Source organism: Mesoplodon mirus, assembly GCF_964341445.2.
Source record: "Mesoplodon mirus genome assembly, chromosome: 9".
NCBI lineage: Eukaryota > Metazoa > Chordata > Mammalia > Artiodactyla > Ziphiidae > Mesoplodon > Mesoplodon mirus.
This window is the reverse complement of record NC_138985.1, coordinates 90603364-90625056: the sequence shown is the minus strand read 5'-3', so window position 1 is coordinate 90625056 and position 21693 is coordinate 90603364. Positions and strand designations below refer to the sequence as shown.

At 37.2% G+C, this 21693-nt stretch overlaps 1 protein-coding gene and 1 pseudogene across 4 annotated transcripts in view; one reads left to right on the top strand and one right to left on the bottom strand.

Annotated features, from left to right (window-relative positions):
* Nucleotides 1-21693, top strand: part of GRM8 (glutamate metabotropic receptor 8) — a gene marked incomplete at both ends in the record, with an annotated part of 765994 nt that overhangs the window by 228382 nt on the left and 515919 nt on the right. The window lies entirely within an intron of this gene.
* On the bottom strand, nt 20871-21380 carry LOC309810761 (ATP synthase F(0) complex subunit C2, mitochondrial-like; annotated as a pseudogene). The gene has a single exon. The product of its transcript is annotated as an ATP synthase F(0) complex subunit C2, mitochondrial-like (transcript).

Below are 21693 nucleotides of genomic sequence, written 5' to 3'. Positions count from 1 at the left end.
GTCATGGTGCTGGTAACTGAGATGGACATAATTGGGGGGAGGTTCAAAATTTGCGGAAGATAGAAATGAAGAGTTTTCCTTTGGTCATTAGCTTAAGAGTCTATTAGACCTCCTAGTGGAGATGTTGAACAGGAAGCAGTAGGACATCAAGAGTTGTGAGCTTAGGGCACTGGTAAGAGCCTGGAAGTAGAATACAAAGGTTAGAATATGTAGTATGGGGACTATATAATATCTGTGTGGTCAGGTAATATTTAGCCTATTGGTAATTATATCATATCATGGAACTAGATGAGATTATCTAGGAAGAAGTAAATATAGAAGAAAAGAGAGCCAAGGACTGAACTCTGGAGAATGCTAACATTGAGAGAAGGAGGAGCCAGCAATGGAAACTGAGAAAAAATACCAAAGAATTAAGGGGAAAACCAGTAAAGCATCCTTCACTGGAAGCCAAGTGAAGCAAGTGTTTCAGGAACAAAGCTATTATCCATTAAGTTAACACTTTGGAGAGGTTGAGTAATTTGGAGACAGATGTGGCAAGATAGAAGTTTTTAATGACCTTGACTTGAGCAGCTCCGTGGGAGTGGTGGAGACAGAGCTTGATTGGAGTCGATTAAACAGCAAATGGGTGCAAGTGGAGATGCTCTTTCCCAGAGGAGAAGCAGAGAAATGGGCAGAAGCTGGAGGACATATATGGTCAAGGAAGTTTGGTTTATTTGTTTGCTTTCAAGGTGAGAGACTTTTTATAACATGTTTACGTGCTGATGGAAATGATCCAGTTAAGAGAGGGAAAATGAGGAGGGAGCAGAAAAGGAGGGTAGAAGAATTTCAGTAACAAAATTTCTCAATAGGGGAGAAGGAATGGAATCCAGCTCACTGTGGAGGGTTGGTTTAAATGGACCAAGGAGAGGTCATCCATTGTATCAGGAAGAAAGACAGAGTGGATGGGTCCGATGCAATTAGGTTGGAAGATTCAGTGATAAGAAAATGAGGACTTTTCTTTCTGATTGCTTTTCATTTTTCAGTGAACTACAGATCAAGGTCACCAGCCCAGAGTGAGAGGCTGAGGGAGGGTGGAGTATTGAGGGTTTGAGGTGAGAGGAAAAAATACATAAAATAAATTTTTGGTGGAGTAGGAAAATGAATTTACTATGAAAGATAGAAGGATGCTGATGGGGTGTTTCTTGAGGTTTATGGTCGTAAATTTATTTTTTAAAAATGAATAGTTTTCTTAAAACTTTATATGAGGTCTGGTAACTCAAGTGTGTGTTTTTCTCCAGCCACTTTTAGGTACTGGGGTGCAAGTGGGGAGCAGATAGGTTTTGGTTTTTGCTAGGTAGATAGGTTTTGGTTTTCTCTCTTTCAGATACTTCAAATTAGAGACAGATAGGCAAAAATCACTGAGTAAAATTCTAATTTTAGAATTAGAAGGAGAGAGAGAAAGATAGAACAAGACATATTCGAGTTACTAAAAACAGTGCTTGGCATAGTGGAGGAGAAGTTTCCAATGAGCCAGTTGCTAAAATTCTAAGTGAAATGCCAAGAGAGGGATTGGGAAGATAGTAGATAATTGTAAGAGACTCATTGCAGACAGAATTGTGCTTGGCAAAGTCTCTTAGGTCTGCAACTTAATGGAGATATGTCTGGTTAAGATAGTTCACGGCCTGGCCTTACTGAGTTTGAAACAATGTCATCACCATGACTGTCAATAGCTTACAATTTTTATTTTTTATTTTTAGTACTTCCACCATGCAAAGCCCTGCGTTATCTGTAATGAAGAGAAAGCACAGTCCATGTCTTTGGGGAATTGACATTCTACCAGAGATCTGGTAGAAAAGATAATTCGATGTAGAAAATGATCCAGAATGGTTTTGTTGAGTAGTCTGTTTTAGTGGGAAAGCAACAGGCCCACTAAGTTGTTTCTGTGCTCTCCTAAACTGGAATGTAAATATTTATGGAACACAGACCTCTTTTAGTCAGTAGCACAGTTGGGTCTCTACAAATATGGAGTTCTCCTTCAGATACTTCAAATTAGAGACAGATATCAGGAAAAAAAATCACTGAGTGAAATTCTAATATATCAGGTATAAGCAGATATTCCCAAGAATTCACGTATATGATTTATGATCTATACAAAATGAATGATTTTTCTCTCTTTCTCTTCCTCCTCCTCTTCTTCTTCCTCTTCTTTTTTTGGTAAAGATTAGGTAACAAGAAAAGAGATAAAATAGTATCTTGCAGATCCATAGTCTCTTTCCTTCCTCCCTCCCTCCCCCCCTTCCTTCCTTCCTTCCTATAATGAGTTTTGCTTTTGTCAAAGTAGCACAAGTTCATTATAAATATAAAAACAATAGAGGAAGGTACAAAGAAAAATGTGATGGCCCACCTCAAATTCTACCTCCCAGAAATAATCATTATAATTTTGACGATTATCATTCTAGAAATCTCTCTATGCTTATGTGTGTAGGTAGAATAATAGACAGAAAGAACTGATAACTAAGTTGTTGTTCTTCATCCTTGAAGTTGGGGGAAAATTTGTAGCCAAGGTCTTTCTTGCAGATGATCATCACTTACCAATGTTTCTTGGAATTGCATGTGCCCTTTCAATATACACATTTATTTTTTCCCTTAATTATCAGAGAAGCTTAGTTGCACTATATCTTTGAATACTTTCTCTGTTGCATTTATTGTGTTATCTACCTTCTATATATGTTACTTTTCTTATAATTGTGTTAGGTTTTGTATTTTTTCTCTGCCTTTACTTGATTTTCTCAAGTGTTTCCTCTAGTGAGTAATTTAATTTTCAACCTTGTCTATTCAGTTCTTTGATCCTACTAATGTGTTTGTTATTTTATTAATTTAATTTATACTGACCATCAATTTCTTTCCTTGTGCAATCCCTTTTTCTAAATCTTATTTTGTAGTTCCATCATCTGGTTTTGAGCTTGTTTAATTGAATTCATATTCAAATAATTTATTTTTTAGATTAAAGCACTCACAAGGAATTTTCTTTAAAATCTTTCTTAAAAGATAAGAGCCACTAATAAAAAGAGATGCTCTTATCATTACAATTGTTGATTGGATTCACCTAGTTTGAATACCTTTTCTTGATAATGAAAGTGGTTTTAAAGTCCTTAAAAGGAATTACTGAGAATGGGAGGCCACACCCTGCAAAATAAACTGTTTAAACTGAAACAAGTAGTTCGTTAGCTTAGGCATATGTAAAGAAAAATCTATAAATAAATTACATATAAGCATGACTACATATTGTTCGGGGGTTAACTGTCAGCTTGACTCATTAAGGTGTTGGCGAACCCTTAACCATGAGAGGCTAGGAGGGTCTCTGGCTAGTTGTGATTGATCCTCTCCTGTTGTCATCCTAGCTCCCTTCCATTTACTGATCGTCTTCTGCATCGCATGTTGACCCAAGTGGGCTCATGTTGGACTGGTCATTTTCAAGACCAAAACCAGGCACAGTCGTGGAAATGTTTGTCTGTCTACCTTTGTTCAAAGTTAGACTTTGACATATTGCTTCTCCGTGAACTCAATTTCTGTAGTTTAGTTATCTGTTCTATTCGACACTACATGGTTACACGTAATATGGATTGCTCCCAAGAGGTGCAGCACTCTTCCAATGCACAAGCTGCAAAATTTCTTGGCACAAAACGTCTTCCCTTTCTTCCACAGTTGTAGAAGACATTTTATAGACTTTCTGCCTGTGGATGAGAAGGGACTAATTCCCCATCTGGTTACCACCTGTAAGAATTCACACCTTTTCTCAGAAGAAATTTAATCGATAGCAGCAAGCTATTTCATGTCTTTTTAAGCAATTCATGTTGCCATTCTCTAAGAGTTAAGTATAAAGATTCTTTATGTGTTGTTTTCCCAGGATGTTATTATTTATAGAATCAGTGCCATTTGTATTTAAAATTTGTTTAACAGAAGCAAAGTCAACAATCAAATATATATTTCCCCGTGCAAAAATAATCATGTTGTATCTTCATGAGGGACTGTTTGAAGAAAGTATATAGTGACTAAATTGACTTTGATTATGTATTTTGGTTATTATCTAGCCTGTCAACTCACTCCAACCTAATTGGAGGAATAAAAAGTCGTGTCTGTGGCAAAGCAATGAAACAGTGAACCCATTAAAGCAGTGTTTCTTAAACTATGTTTGAAGACTATCTACACTAGAATCATCAGGGAGATGTTAAAATGCATATCTTTGAACCCTAATTCCAGGCCCATCATAGGCCTCTGAGGATTTGGTTAAGATCATGAAGTGTTTGAGAACCATAGTATTAGTATTAATATTAGTATTAGAAGTTGCCTGTATGATGATCAGTGAAAATGAACTTCACTAAGAAATTTAGAAAACAGGATGAATTTTTATCTGTGCAAAGAAAATATAAGCCACCACTTTAGTTATGCTTTCAATGTTTTAAAATCATTTCTGGGCTATCTTCAAGGTGGGGGATTGAGAATTAGTGGGCTGTCCTGGTAAGGGAAGCAATGGAAGTGACAAAAATGCACAAATATCTAATCGTGCACAGATAAAAAATGCTTTATTATTAAAGCATATACCTTCTGGAGAGCTGGCCATAGCAAAGGTTTCCTGAGTCCTGTCTCAAGTACCCACTGCCAAGAGCAGCTGTCTTCTTCTAGGAGGAAAATGCCCCATAGTCTTTCTCCTGGCTCTCGAGCTGTTGACCTGGGATATGTACACTGCTGGTGGAAAAGAATGTGGACATTTCCCAGCTGGGCATGAGGGAGAGCTTGCCCCTGATTCTGCCAGTGACTCAGGAGTCTGTTTATTCTGAAATTGAATTTACACCCACACTTTAGCTTACCTGTGTGTGAGCTTGGCTGTATTGCTCTGACAATCCATTTCATCACAGCTTCAGCAAGTACATGATGTGATTCAGTAATGGGTGCAGGTATTTATTTCCATTTTTTACACATTTATCAAAGTATAATTTACATGCAATAAAATGCACCCATTCTCAGTATAAAGTTCAATGAGTTTTGAAAGATGTATGCATCTATGTAATCACCATCACAATCAAGATATAGAACATTTCTATCACCCAAAAACGTTCCCTCATGCCACTTTGCAGTCACCCCTCTCTCCTACCAGCCACAATCCTGGGCAAACACCGACCTGTTTTCTGTCATCTTTGAATAGTTTTGCTTTACTGGAATTCCAGATAAATGGAATGATATAGTACACATGTCTTCTTTAGCTCAGTAAAATGTTTTTGAAATTTATCCATGTCATTACATGTAACAATAGTAAAATAGTCTATTTCTTTTTAATGTTAAGTAGTAATCCATTGAATGGATGTACCACAATTTGGTTATCCATTCACTCATTGATGGATAGTTGGCTTGTTTTCCAGTTTTTGGGCTACTATGAATAAATCTGCTATGGATATTCTTGTAAGGTAGGCATATGATTTAATCGTTTTGGGGATGGTTGGGTCATATGACAGATGTATGTTGAACTTTTTACGAATCTGCCAAACTGCTTTACGAAGTAGTTATACCACTTTACTGTCCCACCAGGATTGCATGAGATTTCCATTTGCTCCAGTCTTTTAATTTTTAGCCATTCTAATGGATTTGCGATGGTATCTTAATGTGGTTTAAATTTGCATTTTTCTTTTGACTAATGTAGTAATGCATTTTTTGATGTATTTAGAGGCCATTTGTATATCTTCTTTTGTGAAGTGTTCAAACCTTTTGAAAATTTTTTAAAATGGGATTTTGTTGTCTTGTTATTAAGTTCTGAATACAAGTCCTTTGTCAGATATACCTGCACACACAATTCATATATATATATATGAATTCATATATATATACATACACACATTCATATATATACACATATATACATACAAGTGAATGTGTATGTACATTCACATATATATGCTCATATATACACACATATATATAAACATTTCATCCCAGTTCCTCCCATTTTGGTGCTTAACTTTTTATATTCTTAATGGAGTCTGTGAAGATCAGATTTTAATTTTGGTGAAATTCAATTGATTAATGCCAGGTTTTTGCAAAGTTTTCTCCCTTTGGAAGATTTATTGTTTTGGTTTTTACATTTAGGTCTATGACCCAGTTTGAGTTAATTTGGTGTATAATCTGAGGAAAGGTCAAAGTTCATTTATTCATGTGCATATCCAGATGTTCTCTACCATTCATTGAAAATACTACTCTCCGTATTGAATTACCATGGTACTTTGTCAAAAATTAATTGATTGATTGTATATGAATCTATTTCCAGACTCAGTGGAGGAGACTCTGTCCTCCTCCATTGATCTGTATATCTACGCTTTACCAATAGTACACTATCTTGATTATTGTAGCATTATAGTGAGTCTTCAGATCAGGTAATGTAAGTCCTCCAACTTAGTTATTCTTTTCAAAATGATTTTGACTATTCTAAGTCCTTCACATAGTCATGTATATTTTATAATCAACTTGTTTTCTACAAAAAAAGCTTCCTAGGATTTTTTTGTAAATTTTCTTTATTGTAATAATACATATATAACATAAAGTTTGCCATTTTAACCATTTTAAGGTATACAATTCAATGACATTAATTACATTCATGATATTATGCAACCATTGCCACTACTTCTGAAATTTTTCATGATCCCAAAAAGAAACTCTGTACCCATTAAGGAGTAACACTCAATACTCCCCAGCCCCTGGTAATCTCTAATCTACTTTCTGCCTCTATGAATTTGTCTATCCTAGGCATCACATATAAATGGAATCATATAGTATATGTTCTTTTGTGACTGACTTGTTTCACTTAACATAATGTTTTCAAGATTCATTCATATTGTAGCATGCATCAGAACTGCATTCCTTTTTATGGCTGAATAATATTCCATTGTATGTATGGACCAAAAACATCTTACTGAGCAAAAGACATGCATACTATATCATTCCATTTATCCAGAATTCCAGAACAAGCAAAACTATTCAAAAATGACAGAAAAGTTTACCCATGTCATTGCATGTAACAATAGTAAACTAGTCTATTACTTTTTAATGTTAAGTAATAGTCTACTGAATGGATGTATCACAATTTGGTTATATATTCACTTATTGATGGATAGTTGGCTTATTTTCCAGTTTTTTGGCTACTATGAATAAATTTGCTATGGACATTCTTGTAGGGTAGGTATATAATTTAATCAGTCTTGGGATGGTTGGGTCATATGACAGATGTACATTGAACTTTATAAAAATCTACTGAAGTAAACACTGACATGCAAGTATGTTTGAGTACCTGTTTTCAATTATTTTAGCTATATATCTAGGAGTGGAATTGCTGGGCCATATAGGCCTGCTGGGCTTTCAATTGAGATTGTGCTGTAGAACAATTTGGAGTGAATTGGTATCTTAATCTTAACAATGTTAAGTCAACTGACCCATGAACGTGGTATATGTCTGTCATAGTGTGGGCTGGCTTAACCAAATACCATAGACTGAGTGGCTTAAAAAACAGAGTTTTATTTTCTTACAGTTCTGTAGGCTGGGAAGTCCAACATCAAATCAGTAAAGTAGATGTAATGCTGATGCTTCTTTTTTCTTGACTTGTAGGCAGCTGCCATCTTACTGTGTGCTTGCATGATCTCTTGTGTGCAGAGAGAGAGAAACAAACTCTCTTATGTCCCTTCTATAAGGGACATAAGACTAATTTCATCATAAGGGCTTCACCCTCATTATCTCATCTAAACCCAATTACCTCCCCAAGGTCCCATTACCAAATTCCATTACATTGGGAATTAGGACTCCAACATATGAATTTAAGTGGGGGTGCACCTCAACAACTTCCTTACTTAAGACTTTAACTTTTTTCAGTAATGTTTTGTAGTTTTAAGTATACTGCTTGTGGACACATTTTGTTAAATTTATTTCTTAGTATTTCATGGTTTTTTGATGCTATTGCAAATGTATATTTGTTTCATTTCCAATTCTCTGTTGTTTATATATAGAAATACAAGTGATTTTTGTTACTGATCTTGTATCCTGCAACCTTGCTTAGTTCTAGTGGCTTTTTTTTTTTTTTTGGTAGATTCTTAAGATTTTCTGCATACACAATACCCAAACAGGTTGTCTGTGAATAAAGATAGTTTTGCTTTTTCTTTTCCTATCTGTATGCCTGGTATTTCCTCTCCCTCCACCCTTGCTTTATTGCACTGGCTGGAACCTCCTGTGTAAGGTACAATGGCACTGATGTAGGTAAATATCCTTGCCTTGTCTGCAGTTATATGGAGAGGACATGCAATCTTTTATCATTAAGTATGATATGAGCTGTAGGAAATTTAATTCCATTGTAATATTTGTAACTAATATGATCAGTTTATTGGCTACACAGGCTTTTGCCTTATCCAGATTCTGTAGTCGATGATGGTAGCTTCAGGCCCTTTAATTGTGTTTCAATTAGAGCAGTGCTTATTTACTTATGTTACACATGATAGCTGCCGCATAACATTTTATTTTCCAGATTCCATGGCTAAAAATAATTTAAAAATTACTGGCGTAATGTCATGCTATTGATTTTTTTTTTTTTTTTGCGGTACGTGGGCCTCTCACTGTTGTGGCCTCTCCTGTTGTGGAACACAGGCTCCGGACGTGCACGCTCAGTGGTCATGGCTCATGGGCCCAGCCGCTCCGCGGCATGTGGGATCTTCCCGGACCAAGGCACGAACCCATGTCCCCTGCATCGACAGGCGGACTCTCAACCACTGCACCACCAGGGAAGCCCCTATTGACTTTTATTGATGTTCAGAGCAGCTACTGAACCCTGTTGATGAAAACACTATGTACTATGAAAGTTGATTTTCCTTGAAGAAGGGCCCATAAGATAAATTCCTAATGGGATTTAGTACCAAGACCACACTTGGAATTAGTATATAAAAGTATTACAGATCTGCTCTATATAGTCATGAGAAATTGCTTAATCAACTACATTTCCATTTTCCCCTTAGTCTCATGGAAGCTCAGAGCTAAATTTTGTGCATAATCACATCAGTGATGATTTTTTATATTTGCATCCACTTTTCCAGTGCTTTGGTATGTTTTGATTTATTTTCATCTTAATCTATTTATGTCTTTTGTTGCAGGTCATTTGAAATCCTATTAGTAAAGATTTAGAAGTTTAAATAATTATCTCTTTTTAAATTAATAAAAAAGCTACTTCATAAAAGGACCTACCTTTTAAATATTTAATTGGAATAATATCTACCTTTAAGTAGCTTAATGGAAAGCTATAAATGGAAAGTCTCTAGGCTTAGGAGCACTATCTTTTATTAGCCTTGTGAGATAAGCTTCCAAAGAGAAACATTGGGAATGATGATCTTGTTGAAGTGAAACTGAAATGCTTGTGACTAAAACAAAGGAAAACAAAACCCAGAGACCTGTTGTTTTCTTCAGTGATCCAAGAGAAATGGTTGAATATCCTGAAAATAACCTAATAAATGAAACACTAAAGATTCACAATAACTCAGGTTTCTGGGTGAGGTGGTAAAAGAAATTTGGGGGTGCTTGAACCAAGATGGCAGAGTAGAAGGATGTGCTCTCATTCCCTCTTGTGAGAACACCAGAATCACAGCTAGCTGCTGGACAATCATCGATAGGAAGACACTGGAACTCACCAAAAAAGATACCCCACATCCAAAGACAAAGGAGAAGCCACAAGGAGATGGTAGGAGGGGTGCAATCACAGTAAAATCAAATCCCATAACTGCTGGGTGGGTGACTCACAGACTGGAGAACACTTATACCACAGAAGTCCACTCACTGGAGTGAAGGTTCTGAGCCCCACGTCAGGCTTCCCAACCTGGGGGTCCGGCAACAGGAAGAGGAATTCCTAGAGAATCAGACTTTGAAGCCTAGTGGGATTTCATTGCAGGACTTTGACAGGACTGGGGGAAACAGAGACTCCACTCTTGGAGGGCACACACAAAGTAGTGTGCGCATCTGGAGCCAGGGGAAGGAGCAGTGACCCTGGGGGAGACTGAACCAGACCTACCTGCTAGTGTTGGAGGGTCTGCTGCAGAGGCAGGGGGTGGCTGTGGCTCACCGTGGGGACAAGGACACTGACGGCAGAAGTTCTGGGAAATACTCCTTGGCATGAGCCCTCCGGGAGTCTGTCATTAGCCCCACCAAAGAGCCCAGGTAGGCTCCAGTGTTGGGTTGCCTAAGGATAAACAACCAACAGGGAGGGAACCCAGCCCCACCCATCAGCAGTCAAGTTTTACTGAACTCTGCCCACCAGAGCAACAGTCAGCTCTACCCACCACCAGTCCCTCCCATCAGGAAACTTGCACAAGCCTCTTAGATAGCCTCATCCACCAAAGGGCAGACAGCAGAAGCAAGAAGAACTACAATCTTGCAGCCTGTGGAACAAACACCACATTCACAGAAAGATAGACAAGATGAAAAGGCAGGGGGCTATGTACCAGATGAAGGAACAAGATAAAACCCCAGAAAAACAACTGAATGAAGTGGAGATAGGCAACCTTCCAGAAAAAGAATTCAGAATAATGATAGTGAAAGATGATCCAGGACCTCGGAAAAAGAATGGAGGCAAAGATCGAGAAGATGCAAGAAATGTTGAACAAAGACCTAGAAGAACTAAAGAACAAACAAACAGAGATGGACAATACAATAACTGAAATGAAAACTACACTAGAAGGAATCAATAGCAGAATAACTGAGGCAGAAGAGCGAATAAGTGACCTAGAAAACAGAATGGTGGAATTCACTGCTGCAGAACAGAATAAAGAAAAAACAATGAAAAGAAATGAAGACAGCCTAAGAGACCTCTGGGACAACATTAAACGCAACAACATTCGCATTATAGGGGTGCCAGAAGGAGAAGAGAGACAGAAAGGACCCGAGAAAATATTTGAAGAGATTATAGTTGAAAACTTCCCTAAAATGGGAAAGGAAATAGCCACCCAAGTCCAGGAAGCGCAGTGAGTCCCATACAGGATAAACCCAAGGAGAAACATGCTGAGAAACATAGTAATCAAATTGGCAAAAATTAAAGACAAAGAAAAATTATTGAAAGCAGCAAGGGAAAAATGACAAATAACATACAAGGGAACTCCCATAAGGTTAACAGCTGATTTCTCAGCAGAAACTCTACAAGCCAGAAGGCAGTGACATGATATACTTAAAGTGATGAAAGGGAATAACCTACAACCAAGATGACTCTACCCAGCAAGGATCTCATTCAGATTCGATGGAGAAATCAAAAGCTTTACAGACAAGTAAAAGCTAAGAGAATTCAGCACCACCAAACCAGCTCTACAATGAATGCTAAAGGAACTTCTCTAAGTGGTAAACACAAGAGAAGAAAAGGACCTACAAAAACAAACCCAAAACAATTAAGAAAATGGTCATAGGAACATACATATCGATAATTACCTTAAACGTGAATGGATTAAATGCTCCAACCAAAAGACACAGGCTTTCTGAATGGGTACAAAAACAAGACCCATATATATGCTGTCTACAAGAGACCCACTTCAGACCTAGGGACACATACAGACTGAAAGTGAGGAGATGGAAAAAGATATTCCATGCAAATGAAAATCAAAAGAAAGCTGGAGTAGCAATACTCATATCAGGTAAAATACACTTTAAAATAAAGAATGTTACAAGAGACAAGGAAGGACACTACATAATGATCAAGGGATCAATCCAAGAAAACGATGTAACAATTATAAATATATATGCACCCAACATAGGAGCACCTCAATACATAAGGCAACTGCAAACATCTATAAAAGAGGAAATCAACAGCAACACAATAATAGTGGGGGACTTTAACACTTCACTTACACCAATGGACAGATCATCTGAACAGAAAATTAATAAGGAAACAGAATAGACCAGATAGATTTAATTGATATTTATGGGACAATCCATCCAAAAACACCATATTACATTTTGTTCTCAAGTGTGCATGGAACATTCTCCAGGATAGATCACATCTTGGGTTACAAATCAAGCCTCAGTAAATTTAAGAAAACTGAAATCATATCAAGCATCTCTTCTGACCACAACACTATGAGATTAGAAATGAACTACAGGGAAAAAAACGTAAAAAACACGAACACATGGAGGCTAAACAATACGTTATTAAATAACCAAGGGATCACTGAAGAAATCAAAGAGGTAATCAAAAAATACCTAGAGACAAATGACAATGAAAACACGATGATCCAAAATCTATGGGATGCAGCAAAAGTAGTTCTAAGAGGGAAGTTTATAGCTATACAAACCTACCTCAAGGAACAAGAAAAATCTCAAATAAACAATCTACACTTACACCTAAAGGAACTAGAGAAAGAAGAACAAACAAAACCAAAGTTAGCAGAAGGAAAGAAATCATAAAGATCAGAGCAGAAATAAATGAAATAGAAACAAAGAAAACAATAGCAAAGGTCATTAAAACTAAAAGCTGATTCTTTGAGAAGATAAACAAAATTGATAAACACTTAGCCAGACTCATCAAGAAAAAGAGGGAGAGGACTCAAATCAATAAAAATAGAAATGAAAAAGGAGAAGTTACAACAGACACTGCAGAAATACAAAGCATCCTAAGAGACTACTACCAGCAACTATATGCCATAAAATGGACAACCTGGAAGAAATGGACAAATTCTTAGAAAGGTATAACCTTCCAAGACTGAACCAGGAAGAAATAGAAAATATGAACAGACCAATCACAAGTAATGAAATTGAAACTGTGATTAAAAATCTTCCAATAAACAAAAGTCCAGGACCAGATGGCTTCACAGGTGAATTCTATCAAATATTTAGAGAAGAGCTAACACCCATCCTTCTCAAACTCTTCCAAAAAATTGCAGAGGAAGGAATACTCCCAAACTCATTCTGTGAGGTCACCATCACCCTGATACCAAAACCAGACAAAGATACTACAAAAAAGAAAATTACAGACCAATATAACTGATGAATATAGATGCAAAAATCCTCAACAAGATACTAGCAAACAAAATCCAACAACACATTAAAAGGATCATACACCATGATGAAGTGGGATTTATCCCAGGGATGCAAGGATTCTTCAATATATACAAATCAATCAATGTGATACACCATATTAACAAACTGAAGAATAAAAACCATATGATCATCTCAATAGATGCAGACAAAGCTTTTGACAAAATTCAACACCAGTTTATTATTAAAAATCTCCAGAAAGTGGGCACAGAGGGAACCTACCACAACATAATAAAGGCCATATACGACAAACCCACAGCAAACATCATTCTCAATGGTGAAAAACTGAAAGCATTTCCTCTAAGATCAGGAACAAGACAAGGGTGTCCACTCTCACCATTATTATTCAACATAGTTTTGGAAGTCCCAGCCATGGCAATGAGAGAAGAAAAAGAAATAAAAGTAATACAAATTGGAAAAGAAGAAGTAAAACTGTCACTGTTTGCAGATGACATGATACTATACATAGAGAATCCTAAAGATGCCACCAGAAAACTACTAAAGCTAAGCAATGAATCTGGTAAATTAGCAGGATACAAAATTAATGCACAGAAATCTCTTGCATTCCTATACACTAATGATGAGAAATCTGAAAGAGAAATTAAGGAAACACTCCCATTTACCATTGCAACAAAAAGAATAAAATACCTAGGAATAAACCTACCTAGGGAGACAAAAGACATGTATGCAGAAAACTATAAGACACTGATGGAAGAAATTAAAGATGATACCAACAGATGGAGAGATATACCATGTTCTTGGATTGGAAGAATCAATATTGTGAAAATGACTCTACTACCCAAAGCAATCTACAGATTCAATGCAATCCTTATCAAATTACCAATGGCATTTTTTACAGAACTAGAACAAAAAATCTTAAAATCTGTATGGAGACACAAAAGACCCTGAATAGCCAAAGCAGTCTTGAGGGAAAAAAACGGAGCTGGAGGAATCAGACTCCCTGACTTCAGACTATACTACAACGCTACAGTAATCAAGACAATATGGTATTGGCACAAAAACAGAATCATAGATCAATGGAATAGGATAGAAAGCCCAGAGATAAACCCACGCACCTATGGTCAACTAATCTATGACAAAGGAGGCAAAGATATACAATGGAGAAAGATAGTCTCTTCAATAAGTGGTGCTGGGAAAACTGGCCAGCTACATGTAAAAGAATGAAATTAGAACATTCCCTAACACCATACACAAAAATAAACTCAAAATGGATTAAAGACCTGAATGTAAGACCAGACACTATAAAACTCTTAGAGGAAAACATAGGAAGAACACTGTTTGACATAAATCACAGCAAGGTCCTTTTTGACCCACCTCCTAGAGAAATTGAAATAAAAACAAAAATAAACAAATGGGACCTAATGAAACTTAAACGCTTTTGCACAGCAAAGGAAACCATAAACAAGATGAAAAGACAACCCTCAGAATGGGAGAAAATATTTGCAAATGAATCACTGGACAAAGGATTAATCTCCAAAATTTACAAGCAGCTCATGCAGCTCAATATCAAAAAAACAAACAACCCAATCCAAAAATGGGCAGAAGACCTAAATGGACATTTCTCCAAAGAAGACATACAGATGGCCAAGAAGCACAGGAAAGGCTGCTCATCACTAATTATTAGAGAAATGCAAATCAAAACTACCATGAGGTATCACCTCACACCATTTAGAATGGGCATCATCAGAAAATCTACAAACAACAAATGTTGGAGAGGGTGTGGAGAAAAGGGAACCCTCTTGCATTGTTGGTGGGAATGTAAATTGATACAGCCACTATGGAGAACAGTATGGAGTTTCCTTAAAAAACTAAAAATAGAATTACCATATGATCCAGCAATCCCACTACTGGGCATATACCCAGAGAAAACCATAATTCAAAAAGACACATGCACCCCAGTGTTCATTGCATCACTATTTACAATAGCCAGGTCATGGAAACAACCTAAATGCCCATCGACAGACGAATGGATAAAGAAGATGTGGTACACATATACAATGGAATATTACTGAGCCATAAAAAGGAATGAAATTGGGTCCTTTGTTGAGACGTGGATGAATCTAGAGTCTGTCATACAGAGTGAAGTAAGTCAGAAAGAGAAAAACAAATATCGCATAGTAACACATATATGTTTAACCTAGAAAAATGGTACAGATGTACCGGTTTGCAGGGCAGAAGTTGAGACACAGATGTAGAGAACAAACGTATGGGCACGAAGAGGGGAAAGCCACGGGGGGGTGGTGGTGGTGTGATGAATTGTGCGATTCGGATTGATGTGTATAAAATTATTGACTAATAAGAACCTGCTGTGTAAAAAAATCAGTAAAATAAAATTTAAAAATTCAAGAAAAACCAGAACAAAAACATTTAAATCATAGTGATTATAGTACCACCTAATGTAGTCACAGATGAGTGTATTAATGCTAATTGTAGATGTCTTGACCTAAAAGATATAGTGAGAATTATTTTATAAAACATTGAATTCTCTACCACCCTAAATATTTAATTTTTTTGTATGCAATTTTTTGGGAAAAAAGACACAACATTTACTTTAAAAACATTCCTTTGAGGGGGCTTTCCTGGTGGCGCAGTGGTTGAGAGTCCACCTGCCGATTCAGGGGACGCGAGTTCATGCCCAGGTCTGGGAAGATCCCACATGCCGCGGAGCGGCTGGGCCTGTGAGCCATGGCTGCTGAGCCTGCGTGTCCGGAGCCTGTGCTCCACAACGGGAGAGGCCACAACAGTGAGAGGCCCGCGTAACACACACACACACAAAAAAAAACACAAATTCCTGTGTCTTTATATTTTAATATTAGTATGTACCTTTAACATTTGAGAGTAATATTAAAGTTCTGCTAATTACTTTACGTGGATTATTTCATATTTCTCACAATAATTCACAAAAATTCTCTAATGGCAGTTACACTTATGTCCATTTCACAGATGAGAAACTGAACTTAGAGACGTTTAATAATTTGCCCAAAGTCACAGTTAGTAAAAGGCAAAATCAGGATGTAAACTATAACTGTCTTAATCTGTGTCTGAGTTGGAAGGAATTTGGCTGTAGCAGTGGCTTACACAAGCAAAGTCTTTTCCCCACATCGAGTGTTCTGAAAGGAGACTACTTGCATTGGTTTGCTTGCATTGTTCAATAATGCTATTTTATCCTCGGTTTCACTGTTCCCAACAAGTTGGTTTTTCGTTTTCACATTTTTTTGCTTCATGGTTGCAAAATGCACAATGCAGGCCCAGACATCGTATGTCCAAGACAGGAAGAATGGGAAAGTGGCAGTGCCAGCCAGAATTGTGTCACATGGGCATCCCCGGCTGCAAGAGAAGCAGGGAAAGTAAGCAAAAGGTGACTGGGGCCCGGGAATTGCTCTTTGGTTGGCCAAAGAGTGCCTGATACAATAAATACTTCATAATGTCATTGTAGCTGTCAGGTTGTAGTGGAATTTGATGATGTGTAAGTTTTAAAAGTGGTGATTAAAAGAGGGAGAGTGAAAGAGAATATTTCACTTCTCTTAGAAGTTTTCATTCAATTTTTCATCAGAGAGCTTTGGGATACTCTTCTCTGCCACCTCCTCGCCCCATTTTTGCAGTACTCTATTATCTTTCCCCAACATGCCTCTGGAGTGGATACCGTCATGTGTATACTGTCAGGGTGTGAGGATGGCAAGAAAGAGGGATGGGAATCTGGACCCTGCTCTAGCTTATGGTTTAGTTGGGAGATAAGGCAAACATTCATTATAGTAGAAAGGGTACAGGACACCATGATGAGAGGTGCACATTTCATATTATAATATTATCAACGTTATGGAAAGGAGATAAGCTTGAATAATCATGCACTGTTAAGAGAATTTAAGCTGGTAACCAAGAAGCAGAGTTATAATTTATTATTTTGTTAACTTCTAACTTAATAATTAGAGTATCCCCAAAAGATAACAAAAGAGTAAAAAACCAAAACCCAAAATAAAACAGTATCAGGGATGAAAAGTTAAGAGAATGAAGGAAAACTCACTGAAATGAACAGCTGTTAGTAAAGTTGTAGCTTGTCTTGGTGAATTAATCTAGTTAGTTTCAAATCATTTTGTTTTAAGAGCCTCAGTATGATCTCTGCATCTAGGTAGGGTTAATATTATAAGGGTAATGACCAAGTGACCATCTTAATGTCTGGTACCTCTTGAAATTTTTATTAATGGGATATAGTTTTATAGGCTTGAAAGAGGTTATGTGGGGTCATTTATTTAAAAAATCATATATCATTGTCTGGTCTGTGCTGGGAAATACATCCAGCCCCAGAGCCACAGAAATCACAATTCTTATACTCAGGAGCTTGTGGTCCAGGGGGGCTGGTCTTCCAATGCCCATTCAGATCTTTTATTTTATGGACCTACAGCCAACCCTATCTAAATGCCAAAGCCAATTTGGCTATTTCAGTGAACTGAGTGATCAAATTAGGCAAAAATGCAAAATGGACAGTTAATCAGAACAATCCAACTACATGTGTAAGCTGACACATACCTACATATGTTCCTGCCATTCAAGATAAAATGTAGGTTTATTTATGTCAGTTAAAATTCTGCTTTCTTCCCATGTATACGAAGAACTCACTATCTACTGTTGTTAAATTTGACAAAATATCTGGAAATTACTAACCCAGGTTAAAAATATGGTTTTATTGGCAGAAAAATGATTCATATACGTACACTCAATAGAGTGTCTAGCACTAATAGGTACATAATTAACAATTTGATGAGTGAATGTTACTGGATGAAAGCAAATAAATCACCATTTCTCTGCAGAACTTTATTTTCTAAGAGTTAGTAGGACTCTTGTAACAAATCCTTACACTTATAAAGAAATAGACATTTTAGAGAAGTTATGGTTTGTGTTGGTTAATAAGTCTAGTTAGGTTCAAATTATTGTGCCTTAAGAGCTTCTATAGCAATTTTCCTGGGAATGCTTAAAGTGATATGTGAAAGTCTTCTCCTGGGGTATCTAAATCCTCTGTTAATCTGACAAGTTGTTTTGATGTCCTTTGCACAAAATGACACAACGTCATTTCTTGTACAGAACAATGTGCTGGCTGGCAATTGTTTGCTTGCTGCGAGGTTTTGATGGAAGTGTTTTGTTATTGTAGCTTGGTATATATTCCTCGGCTTTCAGCTTGAAAAGCTCAGTGCCGCTGGGCTGCCACTTCTTCAAATGAGGGACTCTAGTGTCTTTCAACTCGAAGCCCCCAAATTTTGAAAGCTCTATGCCAAGAGGAAAGTGGACCATTCATTTACCTGTTTTTCTGCAGTATCATTTCCTTCAAATCCCAAGCCTATTTCCACACACACTTGCTAATTTAAAAAATGGAATGGGTGTCTACTCCCGTGGGTAGAGAAGAAATCTATTTATTACAGGTGTCAGAACTTGATCAGAAAGTTATTTAACTCTTTGGCTGCTGGACGATTTATAACGATGTTTTATCTGCACAGGTGCATGTTTGAGATGCACCCGTGAAAAGACGTACTCCCTGCCCTTAAAGAACTTGGCATTTAACATGCAGAAATCGTGTTAGGATCTGCTATAGGAGAAGGCACAGAGCTGGATGGTGCACAGCAAGAGGGCACCTGAGCCAGTGTGGTGGGGAGCAGGGAGACCTTGGGTGCCTGTGTGGGAGCAGCCACAAAATGATTTCAGATATGAAAGTGAAAATGTTATATTTTTTTCACAAAATTAAAAGCTTTAATATTCTTAATATTGAAATTAGATTCCAAATATGGAAATAATTTTGAAGATGGAGAGGCAGCCTAGCAGAGTGCTGAAGAGCTCAGACTCTGGAGCCAGATTTCTAGGTTTGCATTCTGAATTTACCATTTATTAGCTCTGTGGACTTGGGCAAGAGCCTTAACCTGTTTGTGCTGTAGTTTCTCTGTCTGTAAAATGGGGATCATGATACTACCTAACTCATAAGGTTGTTAGGAGGATTAAATGGATTAACATATATAAAAGGCTTCGAACATAGCAAGTACCATATGTGTTTGTTAAAGAAATATTGCCATAGAGATACAGAAGGGTTTAAGCACAAGTATTTGCCTGTGACCTGTGATATAACTTATGTCTTCTGTACTCTTCCAAGTCAATGAAATTAATTCTGGTAGCCTGAAGCTCCTATAAAATGGTATTGAGAAGTGGGTTAAACATTGATTGGCTATGATCTCATCTAGTGAAATTGCTTATGCATATTAATGTATATTGTATTACATGTATGTATGTTAATAATTTTGAATATTTTTCAAGAGATCTTGAAAAATATAAAAGTAATAAATATAAAAGTCTACAGATGGACTTCCCTGGTGGTCCAGTGGTTAAGACTTCACCTTCCAATGCAGGGGGTGTGGGTTTGATCCCTGGTCGGGGAGCTAAGATCCCACATGCCTCACAGCCAAAAAAAACCCCCCAAAACCCCCCAAAAACATAAAACAGAAGCAATATTGTAATGAATTCAATAAAGACTTTAAAAGTGGTTTGCATCAAAAAAATATTTTAAAAAAGTCTACTGAGTTTCTCAGAGTCTAGTATATTTATGATAATAGAAACTAATTATGAAAAAAAAGGAAAAAATGTTGGACTTTAGTTATTTTAAGCATCAGTTAATCTGTATTAAAGACATAATACAACTACAAGAATTAATTTAACTGCAATAAAATATGACAAAAAGATAAATTTCCTTTCCCTTGATTGCTAGAGCAAGTTATGATAATAATAAAAGAGACTTGAACTTTCTTTTATACATCTAATCTTCATGAAAAAGGACATAGATATTTTTGAAAAGGTAACTAGAACATTCCAATAAAGAATCTTTCATTAGTTCTGCTTCAATTACTAATAAACTCAAATTACAGTCTTGTTCTTTGGACATGTAAAATACATAGAAGATAAACATTTAGTTTGAAATCACAATGAAGTAATGAGTTTGCTCTTTTTATTTGTTATCCTCCTGGTCAGTGGTGAAATTATTAATCACTACTAGATCCTGTGTTCAAAGGCTGGGCTGACTTTAGTTTGTGGATGTTGAACCAAAAGTTGCCTGTAGAATGTCAGTCTGTAATTAATTCAAGCTACTGAGCTTTGGATCCTATGGAAAAAGACATAGTGTAGGCTTCAAATGGGTGTAAAGGAAATGGGAAAGGTACATACAATTGGCTGAAATAGTTTGCTTGTGCTTCTTAAAACTCCCATTTATGTCAGTGAACTCAGTAAATTATCTCTAAAAGCTTTTTTTCTTCCTTCCCTCGTGTGTGTGTGTGTGCGCGCGCGCGCACGCGTGCTCTGTGGAAGAAGAGTTTGGTGGAAACTTGGGAGGAAGATAATTAGAAAAGTTTTAACTAGATAAAATGAGGAGACATATGCAGGTACATAATAAGTCATAGAAGCCAGTGGTATAGCAGCCTGAAAAATCCAAAATCATTTTCAGAGACCAAATAGGTCTATGTGTAAATGAAAAGGTCACTTTAATAATAGAATTACTCAGTTTTAGCATTATCTTTTCAAAGCAATAAGTTCATGAAAAAGAAATTTGATTCTATAGGTATTAGGGAGCTAAGGTGGGTTCATAGGTAGGGTAATGACAAGCTATAATTTTTCTTATTCAAACAGTATTTATTTGTCTTCCCTCTGTCAAACCTTGAGTCAACCACTTTTCCTGGCCTGCTTGGGAAGATACAAGGAAAGGAACATACAGAGCAGATGAGATGTGGAAGAAAGAACGCTGGGAGATGGAGATAGCTCTTTCACATGGCAAAGAGGATGAGAAAGGCCATCATCAGGCAAAAGACCCCCATGGTCTCCAAGAGGGCAAAGCCTAGAATGGCATTAAGAACAGAGCTGTTGCTTCAGAGAAGGATTCCTGGCATAATCAGTGATGAGACTCCCAAACACAGTCCTAACCCTAGCCCCAGAGCCAGCCCCTCTGACCATGGCAGCTCCAACCTCAATGAACTTGGCTGCTGTGTCAATGTTCCTTGAATTGGTGCCATTTTGGAAGCTGCTGCTAGGGATAAGTAAGGTGAGGGGGCATGAGGCTGCCAAGCTGCTGAGGTTCTCATCTGTCAGCACCACCTCAGAGAGTGGTTGGCTCAGCAGCTGAGAGGTGATCCTGACCAGTGAGGGGATGGAGATGAAGTTGGGGCAAGCATATGTTTTCTGGGGGTGGGGAAGTGGCAGGAGCTGCTCCCAGGGCAGAGAAGACAGAGAGGGGCTATGACAGACTGTTTTAAGATTAACCATGATTTAGTGTACATGATCAATTGCAAGGAAGAGAAATTGAGACATTAAACCTTTTGGGGAGGTTGTTTTAGTAATCCAGGTATGAGTAGTGACAGCCTAGATGGTATAGCCCACTGGGAATATAATAAAGATTTTAGTTCAAGAGACAGTCTGAAGATCTAAAATGACAAGGTGAAGAAGCTGGGGGTGGAGGTCTTCCAGGAGGGAATGTCTAGTAGTTTGCTGTACTATTTGGGAATAGAAATATTAAGACTAGCCACACCTAAAAATGTGATCACTGAAACTGTAAAGCCTGGAGAACCCTTGATGGAATAAAGCATATAGAAT